At 43.9% G+C, this 21,760-nt stretch overlaps 1 long non-coding RNA gene across 1 annotated transcript; it reads right to left on the minus strand.

Annotated features, from left to right (window-relative positions):
• Positions 1–20,624: 20,624 nt before the first annotated feature.
• Positions 20,625–21,332, minus strand: LOC136501339 (uncharacterized). Its single transcript, XR_010770228.1, has 3 exons — positions 21,211–21,332; positions 20,770–20,837; positions 20,625–20,688 (listed from the first exon to the last, which is right to left on the minus strand). It is a non-coding gene; the product is annotated as an uncharacterized lncRNA (long non-coding RNA).
• Between the last annotated feature and the right edge of the window lie 428 nt (positions 21,333–21,760).

A 21,760-nucleotide genomic window follows, 5' to 3' on the forward strand; every position in this document is an offset into this window, starting at 1 on the left:
ATGGAAGCGGAACAATACTTTGGGAATTCAGGGGATAGATAACGAAGAGATAACAGATTCGAACTTATTGCTTCCCCAAATTACAAAATATTGAGAAATAGATTCAAAGATTTTACATTGACCAGAGATCAACCTATCAAGGCTTCTTTTGATTGAAGGGAGTCCAGGCCCCCACAAGGCCGAAGGTCATCGTGAAACGAATCGACATTGGCCCGTTGATAAAATTATGCCCAAGAAGAGGAAAAATCACCCGCCTAACATGTGCTCAGCCAATTTCTCGGTAAATCAAGAAACTATGGGAAAGAAGCATGTGGCTTTCCCAGTGAGCGTTTAGTAGAACAAACAAGGGGAAGGTGTCCACACATTTTAGCCCTTGCAAACACTAGAACAACTTTGTGAACATGGAGAGAAGACTCAGGTGATATCACAAGAATTCTTCTAACTACAATAGCTGAACCTCTTGCTCGACAAGAGGCTAGAATGAGCGACACAATCACCCTATGCACAAGAATTCTTCTAACCGCTCAAGATTTTCATAGCAAAAGAATAGACCATGGAGGGTCCAGCGGAGTCGGGAGCGCTCGAGGAGACAGGTAGAAGAGAGACATGGCTAAATTGTTGAGGTGCTCTCGCCAGGGTCGGATAAACATTTTATAGCCGACCTAGAAGAATGAATCCAAGTGCCCGTGAAGCAATGATGCTCTCGTAAAAGTTTGAAGCATGGGCTCATGAGCTGATATGGACAGCGACAAACAGTAGACCCTAGATCAAGATTCTCTACCCATGACTACGGACCTATGGGGGATATAGACGTGATAATTTTAGAATAAAATTACCTTTATCCCAAAATTAGGGGGCATGTGTTTACACCAAAATTTGGAAAGAGAGTCACAGGGACTCAAAAGCTCCCAGGATCATGTCATCAAGGAATCAATTGCGTGCAGATTGGAACCAGCCGATTCAGATGCAAAAACTGGAATCGGCTTTCTTCAGATAAGCGCCAATGGATAACGACAAAGGTTATGTTTGGCGCCAGGACGAGACATGTTGGACTCTACAAAAAGGGAAAGATTAGAGTCCAAGTTATCTTAAATTAGGAATGTTTTCTCTAGGATCAAAAATTGTGATGAGTCGTGCTTAGACAGGAGTCGTGCGCAGGTCCCGGGTATAAATATCAAAGCCCGGCTATTGTAAAAGGACAACAATCAATCCAATATACAAGTCATTTACTTTTTCGGCTCCGGCCACCCTTAGGAGTAGGAGTAGAGTAGATCTCGGCGAGTTCTTCAACAAGTATGGTTGCATCGATCCGGTCGACCTCCACTGCTTGTTGTAAGTACCATCATGGCTTATACCTCTGTTCATACGGCTAGATCGACCCGGTCGACCTCCACTGCGACTCTGGTATAAGTTAGTTATTGATTCTTGCCTAGTTCGAGTATGGCTGCATCGATTCGGTCAACCCCCACTACATGAACTAGATCAAGGTCAAGTTATCGGCTCTACCTTAGAATGGCGGTCTCTGGTAGATTCATTAAGTTACCGATGTTGCTTATTGCCTTCATTATTTATCTAATTACAGCAATATCACTCTGCCCAATTGGGATTGATCTAGATCGGCCTTATATCTTGTTTAGCCCATCATTTGTTAATCTAAAACTGATCTAATCTATACATTAAACAATGAGGTATGTTTTATCAGCTGTTTTACGTCAATCTTGATCGTGCATAGCGTGCGGCTAAATCATGTTGCGTCTTAAGTAGATTTATTAGCTAGCGAGAACCGTTCCATGGCCCGTTATCATGGCCTGTGTGATTCTGCCTCACACCCCACTATTAGCATCGTGGAGTGGGGATCGTTATTTGATAGACCTATTCCTGATAAGGCATGTCTTTAACTGTGCGTTATGCCTAAATCGGCTATTTTAGCCGATATCGAGTGCTTTCACGAATAGTTCGCATCACGAGACTGTTGAAGTAAAGATAGTTTGAAAGATATGTTAGACCCGTGATCTTATTATTGTATTATGGCCTACATGATTCTGCCTCATGCCCCACTAATATTAGTAATGAGTTAGGGTCGTCGAGTCTATTGTTATTTCTACGACCTGCATGATTCTGCCTCATGCCCCACTGGTCATAGTAATAGATGAGATCTAACATGTTCATTAGATTTACCTTCATTAAATGGTTGAGTGGTGTTGAATTGTTTCTTTATATAAAAAGGGGTTCGGTTACCTATAATCATTGGCATGGCATAAACCAATCATTGTTAACATCTTATTGCCATTGATTAATATTTGTTCAAGTAATGACATTTATCCTGAATGATAACCGATTCTTCTTATACAACCCAATGAGCTTTAACCGATTTATTCTCATGAATATGCTAGAATCGACTATTTAGTCGATCTCCTTTCATATCGGCTCTCAAAGCCGCACATTCGGGACTATGTAGCAACACCGACATGTTCTGCCCTTAATTACTGATGAACTTTCTTTCCTTGTCAATTACATGGTCAAATTGACTGGCATGTCTCAGGAGGAATGCGCGGGATCGACCACCCCTGCGCTGAAGCTAGGTGGATCTACAACTCCCTCGAGCAGATCCTTCCGGCTTGCTGTGTGTGTCCTCAGCACGGGATGAAAATTCTATGTCAATAGCCACCTCCTTCAAGGTGGCCTGCCAAGCCACGTCCTCTGGCCCCTTCGGAAGATGCGTCCAGGACTTGTAGCGCTCGAGTCCCTACAAAATAGATGACTTGAAATCAAGATCATAGGAGAGCAGGATCGAAAGGGACATGAAATAAGGAGAGGAGAACATACTAGGTTAGACAGCTTCAAAGCATGCAGAGCTTCAGGCTTTCCGTCGAGGGTCTCTTTGGCCCTCAGTCACAGCACCCGGTCGAGTCAGCTCTAGACTTCGTCCAATGCCAACTCCTCCGACGATGCACGGTCGAGGTCCGTCGGGCTGGTGTACATCCACATCGGCCATGTCCTTTCTGCCAGCGGGGTGACCCTTTGGTGGAAGAAGGTGTGGAACACCCGCACCCCGTTAAGGCCCTACTTCACCAGCTTCTGGAGCTCCGCCTCGATGATCTCTAGCTTCTTCTCCTGACTGGAAGGGCCCCATGGCCTACTATCCCACCTCTTTGGCCTTCTATCGATGAACGACGGGAATGGTGCCTCCACTGGGTTCCTGATGTAGAACCACTCCCCGTGCCACCCTTGGTTGGAGTCTCTGGGGATGTACGTGGGGTAGGCGCTCGACGCACTTGGCTTCTTCTATAGCGTGAAGCCCCCCACCGGCACAATCCTAGGCGAGTCCCCTCCGACAAGGCTCACCCAAAGAAGAGCCGCCGAAAGAAGTCCACGTGCGGCTCCATCCCGAGGAAGGCCTCGTAGACAGTGATGAAGCCAGCGATGTGCAGCACCCCAGTTGGGTTGAGGTGCTGCAACTCTAGGCCCCACTCGTTGATGAGCCCACGCAGGAACCAGTGCACGGGGTATCCCAGCCCATGCTCATGGAAGGCGAGGAAGGAGACGACCTCGCCGGCCCAAGGCCACGGAAAAGCCTCCCCCGTAGAAGCCCTCTAGTGCGCCACCTCCTTTGGCGACAGCACCCCCTTCTCGGTGAAGGAGGCCAACATCGACTCACTCACAATGGAAGACCTCTAGCTTGATATTGTGCTCTAGATTCATGAATAGGTCTATGAGTTTCTCCTCTCCCTCGCTCTACCCTTTTTCTCCTAGGAACCGTCGTGGCACACGAATGCTCTTGGCGAGAAGGAAGAAGAAGGAGAAGCGGCAGATGGGGAATAGGTGAAGGAATGGACAAAAGCCCTCTCCCTTCCCCTATTTAAAGAGGAGGCACAATAGTTAGGGAAAGGCAAGGGATTGGGTTGAAAAACCCTCTCTTCCCCCATTCAATGTGGATGGGATACGGTGGGAAGCGTCTTGGCCAATGGGATGCGCCCTACCCGATGAGATGGCTCCTGGTTAGTCGAGACGTGGCTTGGGCATGGCCCACCACTACTGCACACCGGGCATGGGAACCAAGGCGCAACTATGCGCAGGCGGCTCTGTACCTTCCTAGACAAGACTTGGAAGGGCCCAACGATAGGATCTCCGCTTAGGAGAGACCAATGGGCTTCCTGAGTTGATCGGACGGCTCAGGCAAACACCGAGAGATACGTAAGGAGTAGAGGGATGCCCCATGTGGGCCATACCAACTTTGTCACGAACGACGAGTGTGGATCCCGGTTAGACATATCTGACAGGAGCTCCTCAAACCCCGTCGCTTGAGTCATCAAGGTAACATTACCAACCCCCACTATTTCTTTATATGATCATTCATTCATCTGCTATCATTTATACATTCATACACGCATTCACACATTCATTCATACATATCATCCATTCATCCCACACATTGGAAGCATCGCATATGCAGTTAAATGCATCACAACGCTCCATGTTGCGTCACGAAGCGGCAGTTGCCTCATTCAACATGAGCAATGAAAGATCAGGGTTCAAAGGCCAACCCACGAAGGGCTCAAGGCTGCCTCATGTCAAATAGAGCTAGGGGAGAAACATGCAGATGAGCCCCAGCATCCCTCGCCTAGTCTGCTCTAAAGCAGACAGGGTCATCTCAACCTTCTCATTCAATCCTAACCTCGAGCCATGCCCACAGAATCTCCATCGAGGGGAGGCCAGCGGGCCACCTGGGTCAGTCTTTGGAATGACCCGAGCATCTACCGGGACGCGGGTTAAGGAGAAGTGGAATGCCACATGAGGGCTATGCCGACCCCATCATGGATGATGGACCTAGATTTCACTCGAACATGCTCGTTAGTGAGCTCACTGAGCGTGTCACTCAAGCCATCGAGGCAAGCGATGTTAGCTCAGCCCCTCTAGTTGTGGAAACCGTAGACGGGGTAACACACAAAACTCAACCGACCCCTACCGAGCCCAACGGAGCTCAGGGGCTCAAGGCACTCTGAATCGCCTGATCCCTCAGCTAGCCCGATGCCTGGATCCACGACTCTGACTCGCCTGGTCCCTTAGCTCGCTCGACGCCTAGATCCGTGACTCCAACTCGCCCAGTCCCTCGGCTATGCCTGACGCCTGGATCCATGAGTCCATCTTGCCCGCTCCCTCAGCTGTCCCTCGACTGCACCCAATGCCTGGATCCACGACTCAAACTCGCCCGGTCCCTCGGCTACGCCCGACGCTAGATCCGTGAGTCTATCTCACCTGATCCCTCGGCTATACCCGACGCTTGGATCCATGACTCCGACTCACCCGAACCCTCGGCACACCCAACGCCCTGGTTGATGACTCCGTCTTGCCCAGTCCCTCGGCCACGCCCAAACACCTGGACCACGCTCTTGGTAACTATGGGTCAAAAACTAGAAAGAGGAGGCTATGCCCACCAAAAAAGCACACATACACACCCACTGACAAAACTCCCCAAGTGATTCTGCCTGAATCACCCGGGGGCTCGGGGGCTACACCCACGTGTGCGCTCGCGTGCACCCACCAACGAAACAAAAAATTCCCTCGCTGGCAACACAAAAAAACCCCCGGACAATTCTACTCAAATCACTTGGGGGCTCGGGGGCTACACCTGTGGGTGCGCTCGCACGCACCTGCCGTCAAAACAAAAATCCCCCAGACGGTTCTACCCAAATCGCCCGGGGGCTCCTGTCGGGTTCATAAACCCGGGGTCCATTATGAACCTGCTTCCCAGCAAAGGCTCGACCCAACAGACGATATTGCGAATGACACACAACTCCTAGGCTAGCCCAAAATACCTAAATGATAGGCCAGAAGGGTGATCCAGTCTTTGACTAGAAGGCCTGGCCAAGGAGGAACGACGCTCACTTCTAACTCTGGCCCACCTCTCTGACCAAAAGACCTCACTTCTGACCCTGGCCTGCCTCTCCGACCGGAAGGCCTAGCAAAGAAGGAACGATGCTCGCTTCTAACTCCGGCCCACCTCTCTGACCAGAAGGCCTACCCGAGGAGGAATGACGCTCGCTTCCGACTCCGACCCGCTTCTCCGACTAGAAGGTTTGGCCAACGCGCTTCTGACTCCAACCCATGTCTCCAACCGAGGACGCACCAAACCTCTACCTATGGCTCTTCTCTGACTAACGCAGTTGGAGCCGACTAGGACCAACCGACTAGGAACGCCCGCTCAGTGGGGACCCAGGAAATGGGCGGAGCAAGTAAGGCAGGGCGCTCAAGTCAACCGCGATACCAGTTATCGTACCCTATACACCTACAGGACAGTGCCAATAGGGAATGTCAGAAGGGTGCCCTGTGACCTTTTAGGCATGTCAGAACCCAAGCAGTGTTGTGGGCGCCGACATTTGCCCTATAGTGTTGTGGGCGCCATCAATTCCCATACTAGGCGGACACGGTAAAACCCCCCACATGCCTCTGGGCATCAGTAGTGTTGTGGGTGCCATCATTTGCCATACAAGGAGAATACATAGTAAAAACCTCCCACATGGGTCTAATATCAATAGTGTTGTGGGCGCCTATAGTCATCTTGTACCTGATGGCATGGGTAATAAGACTTAGTAGCATACATACTCTCTCTCTTTCTCTTGTAAGGCCCTTCCCTTCATCTATAAAAGGGGATGCGCTCTCCCCTAATGCAATCAATTCACAACTCTTGAACACACATGAACGATTCGAACAACCAACGATCGATTCACCCTCTGCTAGCTTTAGACACCCTAAAGCTACATAGAGCACACGCTCGAATACTTAGCGCACGTAGGAGCTTCTATCACTCTTGGCCCTTCGGTACAGAGTCTGACCAGACCTCTTGCACCCCATCTTTCTCCCTCTCATTTATAACCCTACAACAAACTTTGAGCACCTGGGCTTAGGAATAAAGTCATCAACCAACTTAGATTGGACGTAGGGCATGTTGCCTGAACTAGTATAAACCCTGTGTCGTTGAGTGCTAGGCCACATCCGATCAGAACGTATGGCAAAACTACAAATGTTTACTTGTTGGTCACTTTCTGCACAGACATCAGGAGATCCATCAGCCATGACAACCTCATCACATCCATCGATCGGATCACAGATCGTCTAACAGAATGCCAGCTCCTTATAGATTCGGTCCTTGATCGATCTAGAGCGAGCAACAATTTTCTTGCGCTCCAAGATCACCAAGCCACAGCGATTGAGCGACCTGCTGGACACACCATGCAAGGCGGATAGATTCCAATCTGGTGATCACGACTACTCCAGAAGGGCGCACGGTGCGGTGTCGACCACTTCCTGCTACCGACCTTCACTTGGATGGCTATGAAGCCCCGTTGGAGAACCCGCCGAGGACCTACCCCTTCAGGCTAGAGGGTATAGGATCTACAGATCAGAATGACATCCACCACCTCTTCGCCGACCACGTCGAATGCAATCATGTCACCAACCTCTATGTGGTTGACCCAACTGACTCCGGTCAGCCCGCACCCATGGTAAACATGGTGGCCATTTGTTAGATCTTGGAGGATTCCCCTCTTCTGACCGAATCTCTTCACCATGTCTTGGATGAAAGCCCCGATGATTCTATAGCCGAACCAATCAATTTATAAGAGCACAAGTATAATGGCAACTCGCAAGCAGTCGCACTATCATACTTGAGCCCATATAAACACGGTAGTCTGTCGAGTACCATGAAGGGTCTTGATTAACCATCAACATACAACCAAGATCATACATGTTCAACATACATGTCACACGTTACATAAAGTTCACAAATATAGTTCATCCATTAGAGTACGAATTAAAGTTATTACAAACCAAGTTCAAGTAAAATAGTAGCGGAAGCAAATTAAATGTTTGAAACCAACATCTGCAACATTGTTTAAATATAGTGCCAGCTCACAATCACACTTCCACAAAAGCATAAGGGAGGGATTAATAAGAGATGCCTGCCTAGGGCTTACTCCTCGTCCATGGTAGGACAGAAGCAGTTCTTGCAATAGCCATGATAAACTGCACCATTTGCAACAATGGGAATAAAACCCTAAGTATGAGAAGGTACTCAGCTAGACTTACCCGTCATAAACCAAAAATTAAGTGACTCCAAGGATTATGCAAGGCTTTATAAGTAAAGCTAGCTTGACAACATTTTGCATAAAAAATGACTAATTCAGTTGTATAATTATAATTCGGTCATCAAGTTAATTATAGCTATTCATCTCTAGATTAGCAACTAACCTGTGCCAAACATGTGGTATATCATTTAGTAGCATACAATAATAACCATAGCCGGTATAATAATTTCATGTTCATCCGAACCATCATATTTTATAACATAGTTACTACAATGTTGGAGCTAGCCAAGTTTCTCACTATCCGGGAGAGACGGCGATTCGAATCGATTTCAACAAGCTAGGAATTTATTTCTAACACAAACCCAGATAGACTAGATCAACAGTCACCTTAGGTCACCTTTGGTACAACTCAGGTCCACATTTTGCGGGTTCGCCCAGCGCCGCACAATCAGGGACAACCAACTATGAGGACGTTCAGGCCTGGCCTGCCCTTGGGCTCACATCTGGCTCCCCGCACATCCTTACTACCATCCAAAGTGCGCACTTTTATAGAATGGGGCCTGGCCTGAGTTGAGCTACTTGGCTTCATGGTTGGAACAAGTTATCTAGCCAGCTAAGTGAGAGGCATGCGTTCAATCTTGTCAGAAGTGCCAATAACGGTACGATCCTTAATCGGCACAAATGAAATCACATGAGTCAACCTACACATAGACTCTGCCCAGCCTCCATTTACATTATCCCATGGTTCTTTTCCATGATAGCAAATATAGGCAATCGTGCTTTGGTATCCACTTATATCTCACAGGTGACAGCAAATCACCCGACTTCTACCGATCTAAGCATGGCTAAGCATATATTCGATCTTGAACCTACACAGGGTTAAAGGTATATGTAACTGGATAAGGCAGTTCTATGCATCAAGTGTTTCCAATCAACTCTTATAATCTAATGCATCAAACATAAAGGACTCAAGTGATATTTTATAAAACATAGGAGACTTAGAATGCTCCGGTGCTTGCCTTTGAGGAAAGAGGTTGACCGGTGATTCGGGCACTCAGGGAGGTCCTCGAGAGTTTGCTCCTCTTCTCCTAGAGCTGCGTCCTATAGCCTCTCCTGTTGATCCTCATGCTCTTCTTCATTGAACTCCAAAAGGGTTATCCCTTCGGACGATCCTGTATGCATGAGCATGAAATAAGATACCATGAATGCATATATGATAACATGTATAATATGATATGATGTGATGAATGCATCCTAATAAGTGTTTTCAACAGCATTGCATTAAGGTGATAACAAGTTATATTTGCTTTTACTGAGTAGGTGCATATCTCATCTCTAGTAACTTAAACAAACACATATGTAAATCATTTTCTAGATTACAAGACAGCAGCCACTTGTTTTGACCATAACTGGAGTTATACACATCAAAATATTATGGTTGTGGACATTCTGGAAAGCTTATGAAATTTCCTACAACTTTATTATAATCATCTTAATGTGATTCAGTAGTTATCTAGGTCAAAAAATTCAATCCTTCAGATCTGTCCAGAGGGCAAGCATTTCTGACAGCAGACTTCTAACAGCTATAATTCTTAAACCATAAGGCCTATGACTATGAACATTTATCACAAGGTATATCAGTAAGTTATCTACAACTTTGTTAGTAACCATCCATATAGAAAGGATCATTATCATAGTGAAATCATCACCACAACAGAAACTATATATGCAACTATCTAGTTGAATTATAAAGCGATAATTAACTAGTTGCATACAACCAATTACTTCTAAGCTTAACTAATAACATCAACATGCCATATGCATCACAAGCACCATAGAAAATATCATGGTTAAACATAACTAATTTATTTATATTCATTTATTAATTTCCTTGGAGAATAATGTGATTTAAAGGATAAATACTTCTAGTGCTTAATAAATTATGAGAAAATTACAGTAGCCTACAAATGACCTTAATAGTCCACTGTACAAATTTCATCCCATTTGGATAAGTCTATCTACCTCTACAAAAATAACAAGTTACATAGGCTTATTTTAGCAAAAATAGTTTAGCATAGTAAAAATGCCAAACAACATATTTACTATTTTTCTTAGCTTCACCATAACACAAGAACACTGTACAAATTTTTGGATGAGCCCAAGTTATGTATTTTTTTACGCCAATTAATTTCACTAGAAACTAGCAATTAATTAAGATTAAATATGAAGACCATATTTCAAGTATGCTTACTGTAGGTTTAATATTTTTCCTAGCTAGATCATATCAATACCAACGCAACAAAATTGGAAACACAATTTTTGCACATACCAAGCTTAAGTTATGCATTTTCCAAGATAGAAACCATTTAAAGAGCATTTGTATAGCTACATTTTATTCTCCTAGGAAAATACCAGAAATAGTGCATTTCATATTTTTATCAAATACTACACTTCAAGAGGAATCGAAAAAAAATTGGTTCACCAAAATTGGACACTCCTAGCTTGAGATATGAATTTTTGAAACATGCATTCAAATCTAGAAAAATAAATTAGAAAATCAAAACATCACACAGGCTGATAACTGAGGCCCACGGTCAACAGGACCCACCCGTCAGCGAGACCAAGATAGAGACGGTGCTGACCAGCGAGAACTCACCGATGGCGAGCTCTTCGACGGTAGCGTCTTCACCATTGCACTCTTCTCACCCCCGCACATCGACAGGTAGGCTTAGTTGGCTCGGTGGCTCGTCAAAGCAAGGTCAACGGTGGCCATGGCAGACGATGGAGGTTGGGTGGTGGTATGCCGGCCATCTCTGGCTATGTCACACTCAGGCGAGGATGGCTACTCCATCCTAGTGACTTAGCGAAGCTACACGGTGTAGGTGAGGGCTCGAGGTGGCGTCAGTGAGCTTGACCACGTGCATGGTCGTGCGGCGGCGCATGGAGCAAAGCGGTGTTCTCACTGTTCTAGCTAGACAGCGGTGAAAGGTGGGTCTCCATCATGCCAATAGCTAGGTCTAGGGTTACTTGACCAGAGACACAAGAGAAAGGAGGGAGACGGTGAACAAACTCTACGGCGGCGAGCTCTAGTGCCACGGCGGCCATGGCGGCTACACGCAGAGCGGCGACTCATTCCAGTGCAGTTAAGCAGTGGCATCATTCCTAGATCCGGCCTGAGCATCTATACTCTAGTGTGGTGCTAGACCAGAGAAGATGGAGGCATGCGATGCGGTGGAACAGACGGGCCATGGTGAGCCGCGAGCGCGATGGCACTCTAGTGACGATGGTGGCTATGGCGAGGCTAAATGCCACTATACCTGGGGTCGATAGGTGATGCTGGTGGCTCAAGGAGGTGGAGGTGATGGTGGAGTAGCTATGGCTGAGACGAATCGGTCGACGAGGCTATGTCAGTGGCGAACGGCTACGGCAGCGCAAAGCGAGCTCGGCGTAGTGCTTTGGCGAGGCAGAGCGAGCGGGAGAAGGCAAGAGCGAGTGAGTGGATGAAAGCTCTAGTTTGGTTTTGGTGAATTGATGAAACCCTAAGTGCTAACCTAGTTTATGATAGGTAGCACTACTCCAAGTAATGAAGCAAATGAAGATCATGACATGATAATGGTGATGCCATGGTGATGATTAAATGCTTGGACTTGGAAAAGGAGAAAGAAAAACAAAAGCTCAAGGCAAAGATGAAATTGATAGGAGCTTTTTGGTTTAGTGATTGAGACACTTAGAGAGTGTGATCACTTTTAGGATCGATAGCCATACTATTAAGAGGGGTGAAACCTATATCAAAATGCGGTTATCAAAGTGCCACTAGATGCTCTAACTCATTGCATATGCATTTAGGATCTAGTGGAGTGCTAACACCCTTGAAAATGTTTGTGAAAATATGCTAACACATATGCACAAAGGTGATACACATTGTGTTTAGCACTTGCGAGCAAGGGTAAGAAACTTCACCGATGGAGTGTCTGCTCGTAGAGTGTGGACAGTCCAACGGTGCCACTAGCACCTTGTATAGAAAAGATAGATTTTCACAAAGTGCACCAGACGCTGGCCTCAACTGGACTAAAGCATCCGTGGGGGCACACAGAGGAGACGTTGAGTGACCGGACGTTGGGTGAGTCCGATCGGGCATGACCGAACGCATCTGGTCGTAATTTTTCATGAATGGAACCTTACTAGAAACGACCGAACGCAGGTGTTGGTGCGTTTGGTCACTTCGAAGTAGCGCGTCCCATCACAACTTAAATGTACTTATGATCGTTAAGATTGGGCAATCCGCATTTGAAGTAGGGGCCACATGGCATGCATCTTGTGACCGAACGCTAGGGTCCAGCGTCCAATCGATCTGACCGGCGCATTCGGTCTCCCTGTTTTTTAGTGGACTGAGGAGCTAATGGCTCTATATCGTGGGGGCTTCAATTTAAGCCTCATAGCCGGCTCAAGCTCACTCTCTTGGCCATTTGCATTGACATAGCAACCTTGTGAGCTTAGCCAAAGCCCTTCCACTCATCTCCATCATTGATTCATCATCTTTGTGAGATTGGGAGAGAATCAAAGTGTATTGCTTGAGAGTTTGCATCTAGAGGCACTTGGTGTTTGTGTTTTGCTGTGGGATTCGCTTGTTGCTCTTGGTGGTTGCCACCACCTAGATGGCTTGGAGCAGCGGAGGAGGATTGGCACAAGTTGGTGATTATTCATGGCCATCTCCTAGTGATTGTGAGGGGACTTGTGCCTTCCCCGATGGAGCACCGAAAGGTAACTCTAGTGGATTGCTCATGTCATTGAGTTATCTCACTTGTGGGTAGGTTCTTGCGGTGTCCAATTGTGTGGACGAGGTTCGTGCAACACCACTTAGCCACCGAACCACCAAGTATTGGTTGACACAACGAGGACATAGCGTGTTGGCAGGCATGTGAACCTCGAGAGAAAATTGGTTGTCTTTTGTCCTTTGGTATTCTCCCAGTGATTGATTAAGTATTCATCTTATGATTGGTTCACTCCTCTACGTAGCGGTATAATCACCTCACTTACTCATTTACATTCTCACAAACTAGCTATAGCAAGCTCTTTAGTATAGCTAGAATTGAGAGCTTGCTTTGTAGATTAAGTTCATCTAGTGGAGCTCTTTGGTGTAGCAATTGTGAGAGCTCTTAGTGAGTAGTGACCTATTGGATTATGTTCCTAGTGATCATAACAACTAGAATTGTTGGATAGGTGGCTTGCAACCCTTGTAGAGCTAGAGCAAGTTTGCTTTTCGCTATTTGTCATACTAATCAAATTGCTCTAGTTGGTTTGTAGATTTTTAAATAGGCTATTCACCCCCCTCTAGCCATATTAGGACCTTTCAGTGGAGTGAGCGGCGAGTGCGCGGCGCTTATGTGCCTGCTCTAGCCTGACCGGCTAGGCCAACGCCGGTGTACAGCCGCCATACGGTGGCCATGGCCTGTGACCAGTCAGCCACTGGCGTGCGCGTGAACACGGCCGTCAAGGCAGATTACGACGACTGACAGTGCATTTTCAACACCATATATCTCCTAATCCATTCGTCCATTGCAAAAACTCCATTAAGGAAAGTTGTAGAGCTACATGCCATCTACAACTTTGCTTTAGGGAGTATTCCTTAATTTGCCATGGTTTGCGAGTTAAATCATCCCAAAGTCGGTTACTTGCAATCTGAAATCAGCCCAACACTTTGAAAAATTTCACCAAGTGTAAAACAACATTTCCTTGCTACTTATGAGCTGTTTTTGAGCATGCTATGCACTGAACTAGACCTTGACCCAAAAATAAAAGGTGTTTTCATGACCTCCCAACCATTTCTTACATTGGTCATATGTGATTGCAAGCATAAACATATATATAAAATCAACATTTCATGTGATAATGTATAAGAATGAGATGAAATTTCATATGCTCATGTTCATGAATGCTAGGATGATGCTTGTGCTCATGAAATGTAGATGCCAAATGCAATGCTTAACACTGGGGTGTTACAGCCCCTCCCCCTTATAGAAATATCGTCCTGAGATTTGAAAGACCTACCATTTTTCATAAAAAGCGGGGTAAACCTCACGTAAATAATCCTCCCATTCCCACATGGCATCTTGTTCACTGTGGTTATTCCACACCACTTTGTAGAACTTAATGACCTTGCTCTATGTTACTCTTTCCATTCCTTCTAGCACTCGGATTGGTTTCTCTTCATAAGTTAAATCTGATTGGAGCTTAATGTTGGTGGGTGCAATGGCTTCCTCAGGTATGTGAAAACATCTTTTCAATTGAAAAACATGGAAGACATTGAATTTCGTACTCATCTCTGGTGGAAGTTGTAACTTATAGGTGACATTTCCTTTCTGTTCAATAATCTTGTATGGCCCTACATATCTAGGCACAAGCTTCCTTTTTACTCCAAATCTCTGCACTCCTTTCATGGGTGACACTTTTAAGTATACATAGTCTCCCACTTAAAAAGTTAGTGGTCTTCTTCTTTTATCTGCATAACTCTTTTGTCTTGATTGAGCTGCTTTCATATGCTGTTGGATAATGCATACCTGTTCTTCAGCTTCGGTGACAAAGTTAATGCCAAAATATCTTCTTTCTCCAAGCTCAATCCAATTCATGGGAGTTCTACATTTCTGACCATACAAGGCTTCAAAAGGAGCCATCTTGATGCTCGCTTGATAATTGTTGTTGTAGGAAAACTCGGCTAAAGGTAGCCAGTTCTCCCATGAACCCCTAGAAGATATAACACAGGCTCTCAACATATCTTCTAAGATCTAGTTCACTCGCTCGGTCTATCCAAAAGTTTGTGGATGATATGCTAAACTTCTGATTAGTTTAGTTCCTAAAGCCTGGTGCAAGTGTTCCTAGAAATGGGCTATAAATTGTGGTCCCCGATCTAAGATTATGGTCCTTGGTACTCCATGTAATTTCACGATCTAAGAAATGTACAACTCTGCGTACTTCCCCACGTGATATCTCATGTTCACCGATACAAAATATGCTGACTTGGTGAGGCGATCTATGATGACCCATATAGAATCATGACCTTGCTGTGTCGTCGGAAGGCCTATAATAAAGTCTATACTTATTTCCTCCCATTTCTAGCCTAGGATAGACAACGACTAAAGTAATCTAGCAGATTTCAAATGAACGGCCTTGACTCTACTGCAATTATCACACCTAGCGACATAGGTGGTGATCTCTTTCTTCATCTTGGTCCACCAAAAACGGGTTTTCAAATCTTGATACATTTCGCTACTACCCAGATGGATAGACAACTTGGATGAATGAGCTTCATCTAGAATTTGATTTCTAAGCTCACGGTCCTTTGGTACTACAAGTCAGTCCTCAAACCATAGCACACCTCTTTCATTCAACCTAAAATGCTTGGTTTCTTGTTCTTTCATCTTTCGCTTGATGTGAATACACCTACATCTATCTTCTATAGTTCTTTGATTTTGCTCTCAAGTGAGCAACTGATAGTGATATTGTGCAGCACAACGGGATGCAACAAATTAAACCCATCTTCCAACAAGGCTTCCAAAGTGTTACAAAGGGATTTCCAACTAAGTGCATCTGCTACAACATTAGCCTTTCCTAGATGGTAGTGCACTTCCAAATTGTAGTCCTTGATCAGCTCTAACCATCTTCGCTGCCTCATGTTTAGCTCAGGTTGAGTGAAGATATATTTGAGACTTTTGTGGTTAGTATATATGTGACATACATTTCCCAACAAGTAATGTCTCCATATCTTCAATGCATGAACAACTGCTGCCAGCTCTAAATCATGCGTAGGATAATTGACTTCATGCTTTCTCAACTGTCGAGAAGCATAGGCAATAACTCGACCTTCTTGCATGAGCACACACCCCAAACCTATACCTAATGCATCCTAGAACACATCAAAAGGCTTTTCAATGTCGGGTTGTGCTAAAACTGGAGCTGTAGTTAACAAGGTCCTTAGGGTGTGAAAAGTAGCTTCACACTCTAGCGTCCAATTGAACTTTTCATCCTTTTAGAGTAGTTTGGTCATGGGCTTAGCTATCTTGGAGAAATCAGGGATGAAATAATGATAGTAACCGGATAGCCCTAGAAAACTCCAAACTTCAAGAACCAAAGTCAGGGCCTTCCAATCCATGACCTCTTGTACTTTAGATGGGTCTACAGAAATTCCATCTTTAGATAAGATGTGACACAAGGTACTTTGCTCAACTAGAATTCACACTTGCTAAACTTGACATATAACTTATGTTCCCTCAATCTAGACAAAACAACTCTTAGATGCTCTGCATGGTCTGCCTCATTCTCTGAGTAAATCAAGATATCATCGATAAACACAACAATGAACTTGTTGAGTTCGGGCATGAATACCAAATTTATCAAGTACATGAAGTAGGCAGGAGCATTTGTCAGTCTAAAAGACATGACCAAATACTCGTACAAGCCGTATCTAGTGGAGAAAGTTGTTTTAGGTATATCCTCTCGCTTGATCTTAATCTGATGATAGCCTGATATCAAGTCAATCTTAGAGAATACCTTTGCTTTTGCCAACTGATCGAACAAGATATCGATACGAGGCAAGGGATACTTGTTCTTAATGGTCACAACATTAAGCGGCCTATAATCCACACACATTCTCGAGGACTTGTCCTTCTTCTTTACAAATAAAGCTAGACATCCCCATGGAGATGAACTAGGTTGAATGAGACATTTGTCCAATAGTTCTTGTAACTGAATTTTAAGTTCAGCTAACTCATTTGGTGGCATCCTATAGGGTCTTCTCGAGATAGGTGCTGTACCTGGCACTAACTCAATCTTAAATTCCACATCCCTATCTGGTGGTAAACTCGACAACTCATCTAGAAATACATTAGAAAATTCACAAACCACTAGAATATCACAGAGGGTAGTGGCTTGGATAGCACAAGACAAGTTTTGGAGATCAAAACTTCAAGGAAGTGGTACTAGAAAAGCGTTACCTCCCTTTGGTTCTCTCAACATAATTGTCTGAGTGCTAGTGTCAATGAGAACTCCATGGTCGCTCATCCATTTCATGCCTAAGATCACATCTATGGCTAATCCAAGCAATACTATCATATCCACTATGTACTCCCTCTCTTGTATAGAGATGAGCACATCCTTGACTATCTGATTTGTAGAGATAGTAGCCCTAGCCGAACTTATACTATAACCACCCTTGTTTACCTCAACTATTTTCTAATCATACTTAAATGCAAATGATTGGCTCATAAATGAATGAGAAGCTCTAGAATCAAATAAAATAATGGCGGGATGTTTGTTAACAAGAAACATACTGGTGGTGACAACTTCTCCCACAGGAACTTCTTCAACAGCTATGTAATGCACGTATCCAGGACGTGCTTTAGGATTTGCCTATTTCTTATTACCCTGTTTTGATTGCCATTTTTCTTGGGATGGGGTACTCCTTGGCCCAATAGCCCAACTGATTACAGTTGAAGCATGGCTGATTGCTCCTTGGCCCTACTGAGCTTCCTTGCCCTTCATTTCCCTTAGGTAGGGCAATGGTGAATGCCTTGCGAAACACCTTCTAAGGTCGGCTGGCCTGGGCTTTTGGTAGAGGAGGCCTAAACTTAGGTGCTGGTGGATGAAACTATGGCCTAGTCACCACTGGAGCTCTAGACTAGGAAGATCCTAATGCGCCTGCCTTAGCTGCTCTTTTGTGGCCCTTTGCTACTACGTGAAAATTGTTCTGATTCTCCTAGGTCAAGGCATCACTAATGATATCATTGTATGTGGTACACCTCGAGTTGGCCATAGTCTTCATTAGCTTGGTACCAAGGCCTCTCTTGAAGCTTTCAATCTTCTTTTGCTCTGTATCGATGAACCCTAGGGCGTAATGGGACAAATTGTTGAAGGCAGGCATGTACTTAGTAAGGGCCTTGGTCCCTTGTGTGAGTCGCATGAACTCGGCGGCTCTCATGCGCATTAGCCTAGGGGAATGTGATGTCCCCTAAAGGCTAACTTGAAGATTGATGGGACATGAAATGGCAGGTAGAGAGGACCTATGAGTTGGCAAGTAGAGAGGATAGGAAATGGGTCCACCATATCCCGGCCGGTCCCTACAGTTGATGGGATGCATATTCTGCCTTTTGATGCTCAGTAACCCTCAAAAGATGGAACTTTTGCTCGATGTTTAGCCATTCATCCACCTAGAGTGGTTCTTTGGCCACCTTGAAGACATAAGGCTTGGTGTCTTGGAAATCCTTGAAAGAGTTGTATTGATTTGGCTCAGGCCCTTGTTATTGCTGACGGGCATGAACAATGTTCTGCGTAATGAGGCGCATCATATCCTCCATTGCTCTCTGATTACCCAGGAACTGTGTGAAGAATTAATTCATAGACAGTGACGGTGGTGGTGGTAAGTCATAGTTGTTGCCACCTTGGCTGGTGCCTACTCTCGCATGAGTGCGAGTCATCTGCAAAGTTGCAACAATAAGTGATTATTGGATGATGTCAAGAGATTGCAGATGAATTGTGTAATAATGCCAAACTGAAATTACTAGAGAGAATCTTAAATTCATACAATAAAATAGAGGCATAATCATTCATTCTCGTAACATGACATCACCAATTAGATCACTTATCATACTTGCAACGCGTTAATATGCATCTCATAATCCACCAGTAAAACGAAACTAGAATTTCAACAAAGCTCAATCCATAGTGAGACAACATGCAAAGTGCCAATATTACACTGAAGTCAACTCACAAATACCAAACCTTAAGGTACAAGTCCATTACATAAAAAACAGAGATACATCTAGCACTTTACTAGTCACTAGCACTATACCACAGCCTATCTACAACGTCCTACGGTAGGTCGCTATAAGTTAGTACAGCGACTACGGTAGGTCGCTATATACATATAGCGTCCGACTTGATGCGTGGGTATAAGTGGCGTCGCTATAAGTTATAGCGTCCGACCTAAATTATAGCAACCGACCGTTCAACGGTACGTTAAAGATATACCGACCGACTGTTCGACGCCAAGTACATACTTATAGCGACTATTGGTCAGACGCTATATATTATATAGCGTCCAACTATCTGACACTATCAATACAAAAAATTAACAGCATAATTATTCATTAACCTCAAATTATTCATTAACCTCAGTATTAGTACTAATCATACAATCAATGAACCATATATAAAATCATCAATTCCATTTTGGACAATATACACAATTATGACAATGAAGCTCATCATAGCTCACAATTATATCATTATATCATATCCATAAGCTCAACTTGGAGAAACAAGTTACATAAGGCAGTTTGGCCATCAAGATAGAATAATGCATAGCTCATATATAGATGTTTGCACTAGTTGCACAGTTTACATCTCATGGTTTGCTCGCACTCATTACAATTCATCACTTAAACAAAAGCATTCATCTCTAGTTAGAATGTCCAAAAGCATTCATATCTAGTTAGAATGTCCAAAATAATGCATTGGCCATGTGAAATTCCATCCAATTGCTTCCTGCATGCATTAGCCCCCCCTAGCCATTACCTCCCACCTGCAAATAAAAGATATAATAAACTGATAGTTCCAATCCAAATAGCAGCTAAGATGTAATTCGGCTAAGTAACATGCTTTTGATTTGGCTACCTAAATAGTGTGTAGATTTCAGTACTAGTAATACAAATATTCTAAAACTGACCACAATTTTTTCTTGACCATACCAAGCTGGTGCTACTTGCATTCATAGCCCTTCTCTGGGCACACAAATACAGAGGTAAAAGTGACAAGAGCCCTGTTCTCTCCAACATGCTACATTGTGCTTAAGTGTTGATAACAAGAACCCTTTGATTTTTCTACTAGCAGGCAAACCACAAAAGAAGGAACCTCAGAAGAGAATACATGGCAAGAGTTCTAAATTTTTTTTACTTCTTCCATAAAACTTACATTTATTAATACAGTATTAATGCCCTTGATGCTTTACATGCCACTAGTATAATGCCCGTGCTAACGCCACGACTTTATTTCAAGGTGCACATGAAAACAACCAAACAACCATCATGAATTTGAAACCAAAGAACCAACATAAGTGCACAACATAAGTTTTTTTTGTTTCTTTTTTCGTTAAGAACCCCATCAGTTTACCAGGTATAAATAGGTTCAAATAACTTATTATTTCATTACAATGGTATTTTGTTTCGGAACCATTCTGTCCAAACGTAGGCAATTTCTTCATCACCAATGCCCGTGCTAATGCTATGGTGGCATTTGAACATCCAAAAATATGAGCCGACAAAACTTAAATTTCATCAAAGAACAAAAAAAATACTCATGTCTCGCTACATGAAAAATATTTCATAACTAATAACTATCTGCAGTTGATCTGTCCTAATTTCCATCCATTCATTCATGTACTACTGCAATGTAACCTCTAATTCACACTTTCTTTCTGTAACTGTAGTCTGTGTATAGCATGCAAATATAGATCAAATGAGTCAACTCATCTGCGCTACCTACATTTATCGATAGGTTAGCATGAACTGTAATTAGCATGCAGATGACTCACCCTTCATTAATATCGATAGGTTTCCTGTTATATAACCATAGCATGAGGAGCAAACTATCTTGCATGCCTACCTACATTTTTGCAGTATAAAAAAAGGTTACCCACCTCATCATGGATCCAGACCAAGTAAAGCAGAAATTCCGTGTGGTCCTCATGAGTAGCCTTCATGAGATCTTAATGAAATTAGCACCATTAGTAAATAAAAGGCTGCTCTTGTTTGAAAAAAGAAAAATTCTTGTAGCAAGTTAGAAGCAGCTAAATTAAATTCTGGAATTAACTTTCCTATAACCATATGTCACCGCACTGTTGTTCCAATTCACCATTTACCAACTATCTCAGGACACCAGCAGAAAACCACTAACTTAGCTGATACTAAATATATAGTTATGTGAAAGAGATGTTTTATGATAGGCTTAAATTGGAACTGATTGTGAGTACATTAACAATAAAAAAATCAAGTCCAGCTGGAAGCAATCATAAGTTCATTCTAGGATTAAGTAAATTGGAGATAGCACATTGTATCACAACAACAGATTCTGAAATTACCTTAACTGCTGTGCTCTCAGCAACAACCACAGCAGTATCACCGGCGTTGGCGAAGCGATTAACCCAACCTGCAAGGTTAGATAGAATAATAAAAGAGTAAGTTCATGGCATTTCAAACCTACGTAACATAATCATGCTAGGCTGCTAGAGCTAGCAACATAGACAAAAATTCAATGATTAAACATTATGATCAGAAATGATTAGCAACGACTTGACCTATAGGAATCTTCAGCCTCTTCAAATTGTCACACAAGTAGGCGCATTAGGACATGAATCATGAAGCAAACATAAAAGAGCCTTTGTCTCAAATGGAAACTAAATGATTTTGCTAAGGTAATGAAATAATTAAGGTAATTACTGTTCTTGGGAGACATCCGTCTCGCACGTAAGTTTCAAGGCATGCATCAAAAACCTCATCAAGTGGCAACGCCCAGTCGCCCACACATGAGCTTGTGCTCAGGTCCATAGTGGCAAGGAAAACAATGAAACTGCCTCTAAGAGCCTGCTAAATGTCTGTGTTGTACTTGGTCTTATGCTCCAAAGTTGAGTC

This window comes from Miscanthus floridulus, chromosome 13 (genome assembly GCF_019320115.1).
Source record: "Miscanthus floridulus cultivar M001 chromosome 13, ASM1932011v1, whole genome shotgun sequence".
In the NCBI taxonomy this organism is placed as follows: Eukaryota; Viridiplantae; Streptophyta; class Magnoliopsida; order Poales; family Poaceae; genus Miscanthus; species Miscanthus floridulus.